Below are 10,169 nucleotides of genomic sequence, written 5' to 3' on the forward strand. Positions count from 1 at the left end.
AGCAAGCGACAGATAAAAACTGCATTTATATATTACCAAACTATGGAGGGAAGAGATTAGAAAAGATGGTTACAAGCTTGGTTGAAGTAGGTGTTATTGATAGAGAAAGAGAAGTGGAAGGGCACAAAACTTTAGGAAGGGAGCTGCAGTAAGAAGGGTAGTGGTGGCTGAAGGCTTTACCACCAATTATGGTGGAGGGGGAATAGTGGGGCCACAAAGACCAGTCAGAGGATCTCAGGATTGAAAAGAATAGAAGGCTGGAAGAGGGTTTTACCCCTCCCAGTGGAGTGATAGCAAACCACAGGGAGAAACCCCATGGAATTTCAGTGCCCTTACTTTCTTGGTTATTTGCTAGGCTGAAGACAATTAAAAGTAGGCAAAAAAGAAATTCTAAAATATTTCGAGCAATTAGTCGGATTAATATTTCATTCATAGGTGGATTTTCCTGTTAACAGCTAAGTATTGATTTATTACAATAAAGGTTTTGAAAATATAAACAGTCATTGCATTGCGTAACTGTATTGGTAAATGTTTTGACAAAAACAGAAACAGAAATACCTGGAAAAACTGTATTGGTAAACGTTTTGTATGCCTATTAAGTTGCTAAGTTTCATTTGTCACCTTACAAGTGTGCAATTTAACTAATTAGCATATAATTGGCCAATGCTGCATATGCCAAAGTACAGCACAGGTAATGTGCTGCCTTATGTGCAATGGATGGGAAATTATATACGTATTTATTTTCCATCACATACACACACTGTAAAAGGCTAACGATATGGTTCCCAACAAGACTCACCAATTTCAGTTAATAGTGTATATTAGATTCATAAATTGTGTACATTATAAAACACTGAGTTGTGTTTTAAGTCAACAACTCACTTAAAAAAAAACACATTTTATATCATATGTATCCACTGCAAAACACAAAAGCCAGAATTAAAGGCTTCAAAAATAAATAGGTGGCAAATTTCAGAGCTTGGCGAGTTTATATGCAAATTATTTTAAATCGAATTAGTTTTTAAATGGGATAAACTATAAAAGCATACAAAAAAATTGTTTAAAAATGAAATCATTTATAAAGTAGAATAGAGTGCTGACATGACCCACTTTAAGAACCCATACCACACAGATTTTAGCACATTTGCTGCCAGTTCTAATCTATGTATACTTATGGAAGTTACTGAACTGAAACAAAAATAGAAGTCACCACAGACCTTCAGACAGCATTGTCACTAGCATACAAAAGAAACAAAGAATTAGAAATGTACAAAGGAAAAACATCACTGCAAACACTTTGTTGTTCATTACATCTCTACTTCCAACAAAAAACGATGCAATTTAAAATAGTTTAAAGGTAATGTCACAAAAATTACTTCAATTATCATTTGATAGTACAGAACTCTTCAGTGCTGTCAAAGCATTTTGTCCTGCGCTCATCAGGACACTTCGCAAGAAAAGCTTCAACGTCTCTTTTTTCAACAATACAATTATATCTTCACATACTTGACAAAGCTACATCCAGCAATACTGCTTATACAGAATCAATAATACAAGATCAAGTCTTTTTATGTTTTCCTCCAGGTCGCTTGCTGGTGCAGTTAAAATGATACTATGGCTGGGATTTAATGGAGCCCGACGGAGCGGGCATGATGGTATTTGGGAGTGGGGCAGGTCCCGTTAAGTTTCAGATCAACTATAACTCCCGGGATATTTGTTAGCGGGGGGAATGTGTGTGTGTGTGTGTGTGTGTGTGTGTGGGGGGGTGGGGGGGGGGGGGGGGGGGGTGTTGGTAGAACCAGTGAGGCTAATGCCATTGAAGGTCAAAAGGAGATGTTTGGATTCTCTCTCATTGGTGATGGTCAATGCCTGGCATGAATGTAACATGATGTACTCCCCGCGTACCACACTTTTGCAAAATAAAGCCTGGAAGCAAGAATATAATAGCTTTTGAGCAGAACTGAATCACAATAAATCATCATCATCTACAATATGTAAAGACCTAGATGTTTTAAATTACAAGATAAATAAAACACAAAGTTGTTTGTTCCATGGGCAGGGTAACATTCCTCCCAACCAGGTCAAAGGGAAGTGGTTTGTTTTCATAGGTTTTAATTTCCAGCAAAATTCTATGTTGGAAAATTGTCAGTTAGTATGGTGGTATATTCTAGCATAAATGGAAAACATCTATATTTAAAAAATCTAAGTATTGATATGCTAGCCTGATGAGTTCAAAAAGAGAATTTTTCCCCACTAGCACAGGGACACCCAGGCCAATAGTACTGTTCCACCATCAGCCTATGCTCAGTCAGCATAGATTGAGAGTCAAGCACAGGGCATTCCTACTTAGTTCGTGAAGCTCAGCTAATCGCTGAATAAACTTGCTGAGCCATTGGGAGGTCTACAATCATAGGTTTAAACTGTTGATATAACAGGTCGCAAATTTCCTTTGTTTGTCAAGGCAATTTTGCTTCTGTTTATAGTAATTTCTCCGTCTCCCTGGTAACAAGAAGATATTCAGATTTTACATGTTAATATGCTCAGCTCATTCTGTGTAGTTTACTGACAGCAATGAATCCCAAATTACATTTGTTTCCAAAGTGCATAACCAGATGGCTTCATACTGCCTCAAAACAAATATTGTCCTCTTATGCTTTAAAATTGTCTTTATCAATTACTATTATTTAGGATGAAGACACTATATGCTCCAAGGTCACTTTGTGAATGCTGCACGAATTGCTCTGCATGATTACCTATGACAAATAAGACAAGTATTTATTTCATGCTTATATATACAAAAAAATGTACAAGTGATTTAGCGCATACAAAAAATTAATTCACAACTAAAGAAATCAATCTTCTAGCAAGACATGTGATACTAGAATAAAGACAACAGTTTTAGTAATGATTGCATGTTCTTTAAAGCACAATGGGGTAGAAATTAGACTCAGTGTGGTGAAAGGGAGCAAGAGGATCCATAGAAATTTTTCCTAGGGCCTCATCAGCATACTCGTTAGCAGCTGTCCTCAGGCAAGTCCTGGAAATTCGTCTGGGGGAGGCGGGACCAGTACAAACTGGACGGGTTACACCTGGGCAGGACCACGACTGATGTCCAGGGGGAATATTTGCTAGAGTGGTTAGGGAGAGTTTAAACTAAAATGGCAGGGGGATGGGAACCTATGCAAGGAGTCAGAGGAGGGAGAATCAAGGACAAGAACAAAAGACGGAAAGGGGAATAAGAAGAGTGATAGACAGAGAAATCAAGAGCAAGAATCAAACAGGGCCTCAGTGAAAAGTAGTGGGAGTGGGACAAGTAATGTTAAAAAGACAAGCCTTAAGGATGTGGATGAATTTAGTAGATGAATTAACCACGCAAATAGATTTAAACAGGTATGATATAGTTGGGATTACAAAGCTTGGCTGCAGGGTGACCAGGGATGGGAACTGAACATCCAGGGGTATTCAGTATTTAGGAAGGACAGACAAAAAGGAAAAGGGTGGAGTTGCATTGCTGGTTAAAGAGGAAATTAACGCAATAGTGAGGAAAGATATTAGCTCCGATGATGCGGAATCTGTAGGGGTAGAGCTGAGAAACACCAAGGGGCAAAAAAAGTTAGTAGGGATTGTATTTAGACCCCCAAACAGTAATGGTGATGCTGGGAATGGCATTAAACAGGAAATTAGAGACGCATGCAATAAAGGAACATCTGTAATTATGGGTGACTTTAATCTGCATATAGATTGGGCAAATCAAATTAGTAACAATACCGTAGAGCAGGAATTCCTGGGGTGTATACGGGATGGTTTTCTGGACCAATACGTTGAGCAACCGACTAGAGAACAGGCCATCCTAGACTGGGTATTGTGTAATGAGAAAGGAATAATTGGCAATCTAGTTGTGGCAGAATTGGACAGAGTCAGCATTGATTTACAAGAGGGAAATCATGCTTGGCAAATCTACTGGAATTTTTCAAGGATGTAACTAGTAGATCTGATGAGGGGGAGCCAGTGGATGTGGTTTATTTGGACTTTCAGAAGGCTTTCGACAAAGTCCCACATAAGCGATTAGCATGTAAAATTGAAGCGCAAGGGATTGGGGGTAACGTATTGAGATGGATAGAAAACTGGTTGGCAAACAGGCAACAAAGAGTAGGAATAAAGGGGTCTTTTTCCGAATGGCAGGCAGTGACTAGTGGCGTACCACAGGGATAGGTGCTGGGACCCCAGCTATTCACAAAATATATTAATGATTTAGATGAGGGAATTAAATGTAATATCTCCAAATTTGCAAATGACACAACTGGGCGGGAGGCTGAGTGGTGAGGAGGATGCAGAGATGCTTCAGTGTGATTTGGACAAGCTGAGTGAGTGGGCAAATGCGTGGCAGATGCAGTATAATATGGGTAAATGTGAGGTTACCCACGGGTAGCAAAAACAGGAAGGCAGATTATTATCTGAATGGCTATAAATTGAGAGAGGGAAATGTGCAATGAGACCTGGGTGTCCTCGTATACCAGTCGTTGAAGGTAAGCATGCAGGTGCAGCAGGCAGTAAAGAAGGCAAATGGTATGTTGGCCTTCATAACGAGAGGATTCGAGTACAGGAGCAGGGATGTCTTGCTGCAATTATACAGGGCCTTGGTGAGACCACACTTGGAATATTGTGTGCCGTTTTGGTCTCCTTATCTGAGGAAGGATGTTCTTGCTATAGAGGGAGTGCAGCAAAGGTTTACCAGACTGATTCCTGGGATGGCAGGTCTGACATATGAGGAGAGATTGAATTGGTTAGGATTATATTCGCTGGAGTTCAGGAGAATGAGGGGGGATCTTAAAGAAAACTATAAAATTCTGACAGGGCTAGACAGGGTAGATGCAGGAAGGATGTTCCCGATGGTGGGGGAGTCCAGACCCAGGGGTCACAGTCTGAGGATACGGGGTAGACCATTTAGGACTAAGATAGGAGAAATTTCTTCACCTGGAGTGTGGTGAGACTGAGGAAATCGTTTCCACAGAAAGTAGTTGAGGCCAAAACATTGTATGTTTTCAAGGAGGAGTTAGATATAGCTCTTGGGGTGAAAGGAATCAAAGGATATGGGGAGAAAGCAGGAGCAAGCTATTGAGTTGGATGATCAGCCATGATCATGATGAATGGCGGAGCAGGCTCGAAGGGCCGAATGGCCTACACCTGCTCCTATTTTCTATGTTTCTATGTTTCTGCAGAGTCAGGGGGCACTCCTGTTCCTACTGGCTCAAAACAAGGGGTTTGTGAGAAGAATAAAAGCTTCGTAAAAGAGATAGATTTTTTTTTAAGGTGGTCTTTTAAAGATGGAGAGATGGAGAAGCAAACACATTTGCAGAGCTTCGGATTTAAGTGGCTGAAAGCATAGCTGCCAATGGTTGACCAGAAGGAATGGCGGATGCCCAAGAGGCCAGAGTTGGAGGGACACAGTCCTCTAAATGTTAGAGGCTGGAGATAATTACAGGTGTAGATCCAATGATGGGATTTAAATACAAGGATTAAGAATTTCAAATTAGGGGTGCAATGGGCCAAAAGCCATCATAGGTTGACAACTACAGCATAATGGATGAGTGGGACTGATTGTGAGATATGGGCAGCAGAATTTTGAATAAACTGACGCTTATAGGGGATGGAAGATGGGAAGAGATTATTGAAATCGTTTAGCAGCAAATAGGCTGAGGAGGGGCAGAGACAGGCAATGTTCTGGAAATGGAGGTAGGCAGATATGAGATTGGAGTTTTACCACAAGAGTCAAAAAGGCCATCAAGGTTGCCTCTACCCAAGACAATGGCTGGAGAAGGGAATGGAATCAGTAGGAGCCAAATGCAGTGTCTTTAAGCAATCAGTGTTTCACTAGAAGAAATTATAGCTTATCCAAAACTGGCTAGGGATGAAACAGAATGACAAGAGGGGTACTGGAATGGTTGAGAGGTTGTGGAGACATAGCACCTAGCTCTATCGGCAGAGCCTGACACCATGTCTTCAGATAATGTTGCTCAATTACAGCTTGGAGACAGGGAAGAGGAGGGGTCTAAGCAGAGGCCCCTGGATACTCCAGACAGTACAATGCAGTGGCAAGAAGAGGCGATATTACTAGATGACCTCTAGCTACAGTTGAATAGATAGGATTGGAACCAAGCAAGGCCAGTCCTACTCAGTTGAGCAAAAGAGTAGAGGCACTGGAAAAGGATGAAGTTGTCAACTGTGTCAAAAATAGTCGAGGCTGACAAGTAGTCGTCATGCACCCCAGTCACACAGGATGCTATCATGTATGACCTTGATTAGAGCCATTCAAGTTGTGTGACAGGATGAAAACCAGAGTTGTGATAAAGATGAGCACAGATTTAAGAGACAATAACACATTCAAGGACTTGGGAGAGGAAAGGGTGGTGGAGATGAAATGGTAGTGTGCAAGGTCAGAAATGTCAAGGGTGTATTTTTTGAGGGGATAATGACAACAGTTTTGAAAGGAAGAAACTGAAGAAAGTGAACCATTTATGATGTCATTTAGCACGGGGTTGGAGTAGGGATGAGTAAAATGGTTAGAATGCCCTCAATTTAAATACAGTAGTGTTAGAATATTAACCTGAAAACAAGTCTATTTTCAAATTGCTAAATGCCTAGCAATTTCCAATGATCCTTTCCTGGATTGACAGTGTGGTTCTATGTTATATTTACAAATATCCACAGCTTACAAGTTTAGTCACAAACTGAAACAACTTTGCACTTAAAATAGGCAACTGCTCCATCGATGTGGTTTACTGTTGAGATTTAAAATTCTCATCCCGAAATCACACTGATAATCCTTTCCATGGTGGAGCAAGAAACTTCAAAGTAAATTAAAATGCTACTCCTGATCTGCCCCCAAGGGCATGTCATAAGCAGTTCTTATGGTTCAATGAAGTGGTGGCACTGAACAACACAGACTAGATTCCACATCCAGTCCCAAGTAGGTGGTAATTAACTCATCTAAGCTACAATAATGCAGACACTTGAACTAGCCTCAGTGCCTGTAATTGGAGAGAGGGGGCGTATTCAAAAGGAAAGAGTCAAGTTCTTTCAAAGGAAGAAAAAAAGACCACTGCTGTTGTTTCTGTTCATGAAGAAAACCCATTTGAACAAGGTAGGGAGGGCTGCAGCTATGCATCAAATTGTCCCAGAGCAAGTCATTGCCTTTTGGGAGGAGGAATAGAAAAAGAATATCAGTTCAATAAGTAACAAATGTCTTGCCTAAGATGAGCTGCTATGCCCACCACAGGCTTGTAGCAAACATTGGTTATCTTTTGGCAGGGGTAACACTACTCACTCCCTAAGAACACCAAACATTCTTAGTTCCAGTTCTACTTGGATTCCCTCCCTCTCCTTTTTCCCTGGCATATTGATACAGATACCATTTCCTGCCCTTGCCCCCAAGCTGGAAAATTTAATCAACAATGTTCCCAATTTCTACCCTTCCCTGGCCTTCACATGATCCATCATTGGCTCTCCACTTCCTCAGCTTCTGTCTCCATTTCTGGGGATAGGCTATCAATCAATATCCACGATAACCCCACTGACTCCAACAGCTATCCTAACTATAGTTCTTCCCACTGTGCTTCCTGAAAGGACTCCATTCCATTCTCGTAGTTTCTTGGTTTCTGCTGCATCTGTTCTGATGATGCTGTCTCCGTTTTTCCACAACCGAGGATTTCCGTCCACCGTGTCTTCCGTCTTCCAGGGTCTTCAACCATGTCTGTTTCATTTATTACAATTCTGCTCTCAGCCTTTCTCCTCCCTGCCAGAGTCACGATAGGGTCTGCCTTATCCTCACTTACCACCCTATGAACCTTCACATTCAATGGCTCATCTGCCACCATTTCTTCCACCAAACACAATTTCCCCTCCCCTCCCAAGGCACATTCTGAAGGAACTGTTGCTCCATGACACCCTGATCCACTCTTCAATCATCCCAACATGCCTTCGCATAGCACCTTTCCATGCAAAGTACAGGAGATACCAAACCTGCCATTTTTACCTCTTCCCTTCCCACTATCCAGGATCCCAAATTTTCCTTCCAGGTGAAGCTGATTTAATATTAAGTTCATCCAATTCAGTATGCTGTATCCACTGTTCATGATGTACTCTCATCTACAACTGGGGAGATCAAACACAGGTTGGTTGACTGCTGCGCAGAACACCTCTGTTCAAAGAGAATACATGACCCTAAGCTTCTGGTCACTGGTCATGTTAATTCTCCACCCAACTTCCACTATAATCTCTCTGTCCTCAGCATCCAACCGTTCCAATAAAGTTCAACGCAACTTGAGAAAGGGCACCTCATAGCATTCTGGACTCAGAGAGTTGAACAATTTCAGATCCTAACCTCTGCTACTATTTTTTCGGACAACAGCAATTGTAATACTTGCAACCTACCACAGACTTTCCTTTTTCGTCTCCCCACACTACACCTCTGTCCTTGCTTAAAACCTGTGACCTCTCTAACTTTTCCCGGGTCTCTCTCCACACATGCTGGCTGACCTGGGTATTTCCATCATGTTTTAATTACAGATTTTCAACATCCACAGTATTTTGCTTTTGTCTCTCCTTTTCTCTCTCCTAGTGACCTGTGGGTTTCACATCATCATCAAAACAGCATCACCACTGGACGTTATTCGTCGGTATAATCATCATTCCAGCACTACCAATGGGCAGAAGTTAATAACTGGAAATAAATTTTCGTTTTAGATCCCACAATACCTAATTATGGAATCAAGACCCCGCATGTGTTAAAACCTTGTAGTAAACGTGTAAAAAAAAATTAAAAACATACAACGTATATTTTGTTTAATTAATGGGATGCTGTTAACATCTGAAATGTAGCAAGTTTCACTGTAACGGACTCAATTTTTGCCAATTGCTTGCAGAAGTAGCGTAAAACCAACGAAGTAACGCATCCCGTTCTATAAACGTGCCAACGATATTTCCTTTACATTGAGGACCATTTATTTTCAGAAACACTTATTTCAGTCGTTTACTCGCCCTAGTGAGTTGGAAATGTTGACGTAGAGGGGGAGCGGGCGGAGGAAATATTACCAATAAAAGCCTGCAGGGGTCTAGATAGTCGGATCGATTCATTTGAAATGCAAATGTCCATGTGTCTCGACAATTTCTTACCCAGCAGCTGTTGCTGGTGTCTGGCCAGGTCCCTTAGTCACCCCCAGCACCAGCTGAACCCCTTTCGCTCAATTCCTCGCCCCAGCCCCAAGTCCAACTTCTTACAAGATAAACCCAGCTCATCCCCACTGGCAGCATGTTGTCCTTCAAATGCCAAGTACAAGACTTGTCCCCACCAGAGACACTGGAAAGGGCAAGCCAGGCTGAGACAAAGCTCCTTAATCCCTCATGGTAATTAGTTGGCTAATCACTCAAAGAATACATTTAAAATAGGGATTTCTCTTCACTCCAATATGTTAAGAATGTAATAAAAACGATCCATTGATGCAAAGAGCCAGAATTTTCCGAACACAAATTGTGAGGCATTAAAATACATAAACCCGTCATACTTCCCCGTAAAAAGAATGTAGAATGCATGTTCCAGTAACTAATGTATAATAAAAGAGAGACTGATGACAGCCAGTGTTTTTATTTTTAGATACAATTTAAATCCACTTCCAAGCGTGTTACTCACCAGGCAAGGAGTTCAAGGAGATGCGGCGCTGCTACTCAAGTGATTGTTTTTCTTTCTTGTAAAGAAGAAGAAATCGTCTCCGTCTCTTTAATGTTTTGCCTGTTTAAAGTGAACTTTACTGCACGGTTACCGCGGGCAACTCCTGCTCTCTCTCGGCGTTTGCTCCGGCTCCCCGGCGCGCACACCGCTGATTGACTGCGCGCGTGCACCGCTGATTGACAGGCACGCACGCGCGCGCACACACAGCTGATTGACAGGCGCGCGCGTACGCCGTGTCTGACACCCTCCCTCGAAACGGCACTGGTCATTCTCTGGACTTTCCCTTTTGCAAAGCCACCCAGCTGCTGTCCTATTGATCCAGCCGTTCATTCATGCCCCCGAGGTGAACCCCCATTGGATGTTCATTGCAGCAGGAGCGGCTCGGCATCCTCGGTGCCCTAACGCCGGTTAGGTTAGCAGCAGTCACTGCGAGACTGTGACCCCT

At 42.0% G+C, this 10,169-nt stretch overlaps 1 protein-coding gene across 2 annotated transcripts in view; it reads right to left on the minus strand.

Annotated features, from left to right (window-relative positions):
* The window catches only part of LOC144693734 (SPRY domain-containing SOCS box protein 1-like), a 229,914-nt gene extending 220,072 nt beyond the window's left edge, over positions 1–9,842 (minus strand). The window contains exon 1 of one of the 2 annotated variants that reach the window (XM_078563681.1): positions 9,686–9,842. The gene's annotated coding sequence lies outside the window, so the exon portion shown is untranslated. The remainder of the gene's footprint in view (positions 1–9,685) is intronic. The other variant, XM_078563680.1, reaches the window with a different exon arrangement.
* Positions 9,843–10,169: the final 327 nt, after the last annotated feature.

The sequence above is a fragment of the Cetorhinus maximus genome, chromosome 19 (assembly GCF_964194155.1).
Source record: "Cetorhinus maximus chromosome 19, sCetMax3.hap1.1, whole genome shotgun sequence".
Lineage (NCBI taxonomy): Eukaryota > Metazoa > Chordata > Chondrichthyes > Lamniformes > Cetorhinidae > Cetorhinus > Cetorhinus maximus.